Raw genomic sequence first — 9,617 nt, forward strand, 5'->3', positions numbered from 1 at the left:
CACACACACACGGGGAGAATGTGCAGACCCCACACAGACAGTGACCCAAGCCGAGAATCAAACCTGGAACCCTGGAGCTGTGAAGCAATTGTGCTATCCACAATGCTACCGTGCTGCTGTATGAGTGAGTGAGAGTGAGTGAGTGAGAGTGAGAGAGTGAGAGTGAGAGAGTGTGAGTGAGAGAGTGAGAGAGTGAGTGAGTGAGTGTGCATGTGAGTGTCTGAGTGTGTGAGTGTGAGTGTGTGTGAGTGAGTGAGTGTGTGAGTGAGTGAGAGAGTGAGAGTGAGTGAGTGTACATAGAACATTACAGCGCAGTACAGGCCCTTCGGCCCTCGATGTTGCGCCGACCTGTGAAACCCCTCTAAAGCCCATCTACACTATTCCCATACCGTCCATATGCCTATCCAATGACCATTTGAATGCGTTTAGTATTGGCGAGTCCACTACTGTTGCAGGCAGGGCATTCCACGCCCTTACTACTCTCTGAGTAAAGAACCTACCTCTGACATCTGTCCTATATCTATCTCCCCTCAATTTAAAGCTATGTCCCCTCGTGCTGGACATCACCATCCGATGAAAAAGGCTCTCACTGTCCACCCTATCTAATCCTCTGATCATCTTGTATGCCTCAATTGAGTCACCTCTTAACCTTCTTCCCTCTAACGAAAACAGCCTCAAGTCCCTCAGCCTTTCCTCGTAAGATCTTCCCTCCATACCAGGCAACATCCTTGTAAATCTCCTCTGTACCCTTTCCAATGCTTCCACATCCTTCCTATAATGCGGCGACCAGAACTGCACGCAATACTCCAAATGCGGCCGCACCAGAATTTTGTATAACTGCAACATGACCTCAGGGCTCCGAAACTCAATCCCTCTACCAATAAAAGCTAACACACCGTACGGCTTCTTAACAACCCTCTCAACCTGGTTGGCAACTTTCAGGGATCTATGTACATGGACACCGAGATCTCTCTGCTCATCCACACTACCAAGAATCTTACCATTAGCCCAGTACTCTGTCTTCCTGTTATTCCTTCCAAAATGAATCACCTCACACTTTTCTGCATTAAACTCCATTTGCCACCTGTCAGCCCAGCTCTGCAGCTTATCTATGTCCCTCTGTAACTTGTAACATCCTTCTGCAGTGTCCACAATTCCACCGACTTTAGTGTCATCTGCAAATTTACTCACCCATCCTTCTACGCCCTCCCCCAGGTCATTTATAAAAATGACAAACAGCAGCGGCCCCAAAACAGATCCTTGTGGTACACCACTAGTAACTGGACACCAGTCTGAACATTTCCCATCAACCACCACCCTTTGTCTTCTTCCAGCTAGCCAATTTCTGATCCAAACTGCTAAATCACCCTGAATCCCATGCCTCCGTATTTTCTGCAATAGCCTACCGTGGGGAACCTTATCAAATGCTTTGCTGAAATCCATATACACCACATCAATTGCTTTACCCCCATCCACCTGTTTGGTCACCTTCTCGAAGAACTCAATAAGGTTTGTGAGGCACGACCTACCCTTCACAAAACCATGTTGACTATCTCTAATCAAATTATTCCTTTCCAGATGATTATACATCCTATCTCTTATAAACCTTTCCAAGACTTTGCCCACAACAGAAGTAAGGCTTACTGGTCTATAGTTACCGGGGTTATCTCTACTCCCCTTCTTGAACAAGGGGACAACATTTGCTATCCTCCATACTTCTGGGACTATTCCTGAAGACAAAGATGACTTTTTTTTTATCAAACAATTTTATTGAGGTATTTTTCGGCATTGTAAACAGTTACAGATAACAACAAAAAAAACAAAAAAGGCAAAAATGTGCAAACATCAACATAAAATCAATACTTCAATCGAACCAGACCGCTCCTCTCCCATCGACACTACCCGCCTATTTATCCCTCCTACTCTACTCTAATCTCCCCCCTCTCCCCCCACTGCTGATGTTCACTCTCCCGAAGACAAAGATGACTTAAAGATCAAAGCCAAAGGCTCAGCAATCTGCTCCCTAGCTTCCCAGAGAATCCTAGGATAAATCCCATCCGGCCCAGGGGACTTATCTATTTTAACACTTTCCAGAATCGCTAACACCTCCACCTTATGTACCTCAAGCACTTGTAGTCTAGTAGCCTGTATCTCAGTATTCTCCTCGACAACATTGTCTTTTTCCTGTGTGAATACGGACAAAAATCACTAATTTAGCTCCTCTCCTATCTCCTCGGACTCAACGCACAACTTCCCACTACTGTCCTTGACTGGCCCTACTCTTACCCTAGTCATTCTTTTATTCCTGACATACCTATCGAAAGCTTTAGGGTTATCCTTGATCCTACCTGCCAAAGACTTCTCATGTCCCCTCCTGGCTCTTCTTAGCTTTCTCTTTAGAGCCTTCCTAGCTAACTTGTAACTCTCAAGCGCCCTAACTGAACCATCACGTCTCATCATTATATAAGCCTCCTTCTTCCTCTTGACAAGTGTTTCAACTGCTTTAGTAAACCATGGTTCCCTCGCTCGACCATTTCCTCCCTGCCTAACAGGTACATACTTATCAAGGACACGCAGTAGCTGCTCCTTGAACATGCTCCACATTTCCATTGTGGCCATCCCCTGCAGTTTTCCTCTCCAGCCGATGCATCCTAAGTCCTGCCTCATCGCATCATAATTGCCTTTCCCCCAGATATGACTCTTGTCTTGCGGTATATACCTATCCCTTTCCATCACTAAAGTAAACGTAATTGAATTGTGGTCACTATCACCAAAGTGCTCACCTACCTCCAAATCTAACACCTGTCCTGGTTCATTACCCAGAACCAAATCCAATACGGCCTCGCCTCTCTTTGGCCTATCTACATACTGCGTCAGGAAACCCTCCTGCACACATTGGACAAAAACGGACCCATCTAAAGTACTTGAACTATAATGTTTCCAGTCACTATTTGGAAAGTTAAAGTCCCCCATAACAACTACCCTGTTACTTTTGCTCCTATCCAGAATCATCTTTGCAATCCTTTCCTCTACATCTCTGGAACTTTTCGGAGGCCTATAGAAAACCCCTAAACTCAGCTCATACTACCTCAGTATTCAAGTCCTCATCAAATGTCCTCTCAGCCACCGTAATACTGTCCTTGACTAACAATGCCACCCCTCCCCCTCTCTTTTTAAAAAAATTTAGATTAGCCAATTATTTTTTCCAATTAAGGGGCAATTTAGCGTGGCCAATCCACCTACTTTGCACATTTTTGGGTTGTGGGGGCGAAACCCACGCAGACACGGGGAGAACGTGCAAACTCCACACGGACAGTGACCCAGAGCCGGGATCGAACCTGGGACCTCAGCGCCGTGAGGCGGTTGTGCTAACCACTAGGCTACTGTGCTGCCCTCCCTCCCCCTCTCTTACCACCTTCCCTGAGCTTACTGAAATATCTAAACCCCGGCACCTGCAACAACCATTCCTCTCCCTGCTCTATCCATGTCTCCAAAATGGCCACAACATCGAAGTCCCAGGTACCCACCCATGCCGCAAGTTCACACACCTTATTCCGTATGCTCCTGGCATTGAAGTAGATGCACTTTAAACCACCTTCCTTCCTGCTGGTACACTCCTGCAACTTTGTATGTGAGTGTGTGTATGTGTGTGTGTGTGAGTGAGTGAGTGAGTGAGTGAGTGAGTGAGTGAGTGAGTGAGTGAGTGAGTGAGTGAGTGAGTGAGTGAGTGAGTGAGTGAGTGAGTGAGTGAGTGAGTGAGTGAGTGAGTGAGGGTGAGTGTGAGTGAGTGAGTGAGTGTGTGTGTGTGCGTGAGTGTGTGTGTGTGAGTGAACGAGTGTGAGTGAGTAAATGTGTGTGTGTGTGTGAGTGAGTGTGTGAGTGAGTGTGTGTGTGTGTGTGTGTGTGAGAGAGTGAGTGAGTGAGTGTGTGTGAATGTGTGTGTGAATGTGTGAGTGTGTGGGTGTGAGTGAGTGAGTGTATGTGTGAGTGTGTGTGTGAGTGAGTGTGTTTGTGAGTGAGTGAGTGAGTGTGAGTCAGTGTGTGTGTGTGAGTGAGTGTGTACATGTGTGTGTGAGTGTGTGTGTGAGTGTGTTTGATTGTCTGTGTGTGAGTGTGTATGCGTGAGTGTGTGTGTGTATGTGTGAGTGAGAGTGAGTGAGTGTGTGAGAGTGTGTATGTGTGAGTGTGTGTGTATGTGTGAGTCAGAATGTGCGTGTGTGTGAGAATGTGTGTGTGTGTTTATGTGAGTTTGTGTGTGTCAGAATGAGTGTGTATGTGTGAGTCATAGTGTGTGTATGTCTGTGAGTGTGTGTGTGTGAGTCAGAGTGTGTGTATGTCTGTGAGTGTGTGTGAGTCAGAGTGTGCATGTATGTGTGTGAGTGTGTGTGTGAGTCACAGTGTGTGTGTATGTCTGTGTGTGTGTTAAGAGTGCGCGCGCTTCTCTGGGACTTTTCGGGTAAACACATATCTGCCCAATTAAAAAAAAATGAGCAAACGTTCTTACTAACTTTCCTTAATATTATATTCTAGTGAAGGCGACAAAAACAGGATAAGATTTTCAGTGTCCGCGGTGCGGACCGACACGGAATGCTGTCATCGCCAAGACATGTTTTTGTTTTAAAGATCCCAGCCGGCTCAAGGTATGAAGTCTGTAATCGACCTTGTTCGATGGAGTGTAAACTTCTGTGTTCCCCTTATCTGGTATTCTTAGATTAACCCCAGATTATACAGGAGTTCCCGTTAAATTTTGGGTCAAGCAGGTTTCCCCTCTCTCACACACAGTCACAGACAAAACTACCCAGTGACAAGACATACATTTCACTTGAAAGGGGGATAATGGTTCATTAACTCCACGCAAACATTCAGAGCAGTGAAACTGCTAACTATTTCGCTATTTGTATCGGGAAAGGTTTATGTGCATTGCCATTACATACAATGCCCAGGAATAGTATAACCTCAACGTTGCCTTCAATCCCAGCAATTCAATTTAAACATGATATGCTGATTTAGAAAAAAATTACTCCTACCTGCTGCTATTTTGCCAGTAAAATAGACCTAATAAGTCACATGTAACTTCTGAATTCTCCCTCTGTGTAACCGAACAGGTGCAGGAATGTGGCGACTAGGGGTTTTTCACAGTAACTTCATTGCAGTGTAAATGTAAGTTTACTAGTGAAAATAGAGATTATTGTAAAGATTATTAGTATAGAACATATCATATTCCATAAAACCATAAGACATAGGAGCAGAATTAGGCCACTCAGCCCATCAATTCTGCTCCGCCATTCAATCATGGCTGATATTTTCTCATCCCCATTCTCCTGCCTTCTCCCCATAATCCCTGATCCCCTTATTAATCAACAACCTATCTATCTCTGCCTTAAAGACACTCAGTGATTTGGCCTTCACGGCCTTCTGCGGCAGAGTTCCACAGATTCACCACCCTCTGGCTGAAGAAATCCTCCTCATCTCTGTTTTAAAGGATCGTCCCTTTAGTCTGAGATTGTATCCTCTGCTTCTAGTTTTTCCTACAAGTGGAAATATCCTCTCCACGTCCACTCTATCCAGACCTCACAGTATCCTGTAAGTTTCAATAAGATCCCCCCTCATCTTTCTAAACTCCAAGATGGTGGGTTCAACTTTGAATGGCTTAATCGATTACAAGTGAAATTTGGGTGTGAAATTGGCTGAAATGGAGGAACAGGGGCAGGCCATTCAGCCCCTCCACCTTGTTCGAAGCACATCAGGGAGGTACTCCTGTTGCTCTAATTATAATATTGGTTCCAGGCTGGTAGCCCTATACTCGGCTGGTCGAAACAAGATATGATGACCTTAAAAAAGGAGCATCAAGATGAATAGACCCTCGGGATAGAGCCTGGGCAATTCCCACGCCAGCCAGTCCGTGCTAGCTTCGCGGAGAGCAATCCCATCAATACTGTTCCCCTTTTCACTGGAACCAATTCCTCTTTTAAAATCACTGGCCATCTGTCCTGCCTCCACCGTCCTGGGTAAGGAGTCCCAGCTCGCCAATACTCGGAATGTTCACCCGCACTCTGACCCCCCGCCCAAATCCTCACATTTGTCGTCCCCCAGCCCCCCCCCCCCCCCCCCAACACACACACACACACACACACACACACACACACACACAGTGCTTGTCCCATCAGCAAGTGGAGAGGTGTGTTTCAAAGTGGGGGGAGGATTCAAAGTGGGGAGTATTTTTCAAAGTGCGGGAGCTGTTTTTCAAAATGTGGGGGGTGTTTACAAAGTAGGGGGGGTTTTCAAAGTGGGGGGGGGTTCAAAGTGGGGGGGGTTTCAAAGTGGGGGGGGTTTTTCAAAGTGGGGGTGTTTTTCAAAGTGGGGGGTGTTTGTCAAAGTGGGGGGGGTTTCAAAGTGGGAGGGCGGTTTTCAAAGTGGGGGTGTTTTTCAAAGTGGGGAGAGGGTTTTCAAAGTGGGGGGGTTTCAAAGTGGGGAGGGGGTTTCCAAAGTGGGGGGTGTTTTTCAAAGTGGGGGGTGTTTTTCAAAGTGGGGGTGTTTTCAAAGTGGGGGTGTTTTTCAAAGTGGGGAGGGTGTTTTCAATGTGGGGGGGTGTTTTCAAAGTGGGGGTGTTTTTCAAAGTGGGGGGTGTTTTGAAAGTGGGGAGGGGGTTTTCAAAGTGGGGGTGTTTTCAAAGTGGGGGTGTTTTTCAAAGTGGGGGGTGTTTTTCAAAGTGGGGAGGGGGTTTTCAAAGTGGGGGGTGGTTTTCAAAGTGGGGAGGGTGTTTTCAAAGTGGGAGTGTTTTCAAAGCGGGGAGGGTGTTTTTCAAAGTGGGGGGTGGTTTTCAAAGTGGGGAGGGTGTTTTCAAAGTGGGAGTGTTTTCAAAGTGGGGAGGGGGTTTTCAAAGTGGGGGGTGTTTTTCAAAGTGGGGAGGGGGTTTTCAAAGTGGGGGTGTTTTTCAAAGTGGGGAGGGGGTTTTCAAAGTGGGGAGGGGGTTTTCAAAGTGGGGGTGTTTACAAAGTGGGGGTGTTTTTCAAAGCGGGGAGGGTGTTTTTCAAAGTGGGGAGGGGGTTTTCAAAGTGGGGGGTGTTTTTCAAAGTGGGGAGGGGGTTTTCAAAATGGGGGTGTTTTTCAAAGTGGGGAGGGGGTTTTCAAAGTGGGGAGGGGGTTTTCAAAGTGGGGGTGTTTTTCAAAGTGGGGAGGGGGTTTTCAAAGTGGGGAGGGGGTTTTCAAAGTGGGGAGGGGGTTTTCAAAGTGGGGAGGGGGTTTTCAAAGTGGGGAGTGTTTTTCAAAGTGGGGGGTGTTTTCAAAGTGGGGGTGTTTTTCAAAGTGGGGAGTGTTTTTAAAGATGTGGCGGTGTTTGCTAAGTGGGGGTGTTTTTTAAAGCGGGGGGTGTTTTGAAAGTGGGGAGGGGGTTTTCAAAGTGGGGGGTGTTTTCAAAGTGGGGGTGTTTTTCAAAGTGGGGGGTGTTTTTCAAAGTGGGGAGCGGGTTTTCAAAGTGGGGGGTGTTGTTCAAAGTGGGGAGGGTGTTTTCAAAGTGGGAGTGTTTTCAAAGCGGGGAGGGTGTTTTTCAAAGTGGGGAGGGGGTTTTCAAAGTGTGGGGTGTTTTTCAAAGTGGGGAGGGGTTTTTCAAAGTGGGGGGTGTTTTCAAAGTGGGGAGGGGGTTTTCAAAGTGGGGAGTGTTTTTCATAGTGGGGGGTGTTTTCAAAGTGGGGGTGTTTTTCAAAGTGGGGGGTGTTTTTCAAGATGTGGCGGTGTTTGCTAAGTGGGGGTGTTTTTTAAAGTGGGGGGTGTTTTTCAAAGTGGGGAGGGTGTTTTTCAAAGTGGGGAGGGGGTGTTCAAAGTGAGGGTGTTTTTCAAAGTGGGGAGGGGGTTTTCAAAGTGGGGAGGGGGTTTTCAAAGTGGGGGGTGTCTTTCAAAGTGGGAGTGGTTTTCAAAGTGGGGAGGGGGTTTTCAAAGTGGGGAGTGTTTTTCATAGTGGGGGGTGTTTTCAAAGTGGGGGTGTTTTTCAAAGTGGGGGTGTTTTTCAAGATGTGGCGGTGTTTGCTAAGTGGGGGGTGTTTTTTAAAGTGGGGGGTGTTTTTCAAAGTGGGGAGGGTGTTTTTCAAAGTGGGGGGTGTTTTTCAAAGTGGGGAGGGTGTTTTTCAAAGTGGGAGTGGTTTTCAAGCGGGGAGGGTGTTTTTCAAAGTGGGGAGGGGGTTTTCAAAGTGGGGAGGGGGTTTTTCAAAGTGGGGAGGGGGTTGTCAAAGTGGGGATGGGGTTTTCAAAGTGGGGGTGTTTTTTCAAGATGTGGCCGTGTTTGCTAATGGGGGTTGTTTTTTTAAAGTGGGGGTGTTTTTCAAAGTGAGGGGTGTTTTTTCAAAGTAGGGAGGGGGTTTTGAAAGTGGGGGGTTTCAAAGTGGGGAGGGGGTTTTCAAAGTGGGGGTGTTTTTCAAAGTGGGGGGGTTTCAAAGTGGGGGTGTTTGTCAAAGTTGGGGGTTTTTAAAGTGGGGGGTGTTTTTTAAGTGGGGAGGGGGTTTTCAAAGTGGGGAGGGGGTTTTCAAAGTGGGGGGTGTTTTTCAAAGTGGGGAGGGAGTTTTCAAAGTGGGGGTGTTTTTCAAAGTGGGGGTGCTTTTCAAAGTGGGGGGTGTTTTTTAAAGTGGGGGCTGTTTTTCAAAGCGGGGGTGTTTTTCAAAGTGGGGGGGTTTTTCAAAGTGGGGGTGTTTGTCAAAGTGGGGGTGTTTTTCAAAGTGGGGAGGGGGTTTTCAAAGTGGGGGGTTTTCAAAGTGGGGGGGTTTTCAAAGTGGGGGTGTTTTTCAAAGTGGGAAGGGGGTTTCAAAGTGGGGGGTGTTTTTCAAAGTGGAGAGGGTATTTTCAAAGTGGGGGTGTTTTTCAAAGTGGGGAGGGGGTTTTCAAAGTGGGGGGTGTTTTTCAAAGTGGGGAGGGTGTTTTCAAAGTGGGGAGGGGGTTTTCAGTGGGGGGTGTTTTTCAAAGTGGGGAGGGGGTTTTCAAAGTGGAGGGGTGTTTTGAAAGTGTGGTGGGGGTTTTCAAAGAGGGGGGTTTCAAAGTGGGGTTTTTTTTCAAAGTGGGGGTGTTTTTTTAAGATGTGGCGGAGTTTGCTAAGTGGGGGTGTTTTTTCAAAGTGGGGAGGGGGTTTTCAAAATGGGGAGGGGGTTTTCAAAGTGGGGGTGCTTTTCAAAGTGGGGGTGTTTTTCAAAGTGGGGAGGGGGTTTTTAAAGTGGGGAGGGGGTTTTCAAAGTGGGGGGGTTTCAAAGTGGGGAGGGGGTTTTCAAAGTGGGGTTTTTTTTTCAATGTGGGGGTGTTTGTCAAAGTGGGGGGGTGTTTTTCAAAGTGGGGAGGGGGTTTCAAAGTGGGGAGGGGGTTTCAAAGTGGGGAGGGGGTTTTCAAAGTGGGGGGGGTTTCTAAGTGGGGGGGGGTTTCTAAGTGGGGAGGGGCTTTTCAAAGTGGGGAGTGTTTTTCAAAGTGGGGGTGCTTTTCAAAGTGGGGGGTGTTTTTTAAAGTGGGGGGTGTTTTTCAAAGCGGGGTTGTTTTTCAAAGTGGGGAGGGGGTTTTCAAAGTGGGGAGGGGGTTTTCAAAGTGGGGTGTTTTTCAAAGTGGGGGGGGTTTTCAAGTGGGGGTGTTTGTCAAAGTGGGGGTGTTTC

Source organism: Scyliorhinus canicula, chromosome 4 (genome assembly GCF_902713615.1).
Source record: "Scyliorhinus canicula chromosome 4, sScyCan1.1, whole genome shotgun sequence".
In the NCBI taxonomy this organism is placed as follows: Eukaryota; Metazoa; Chordata; class Chondrichthyes; order Carcharhiniformes; family Scyliorhinidae; genus Scyliorhinus; species Scyliorhinus canicula.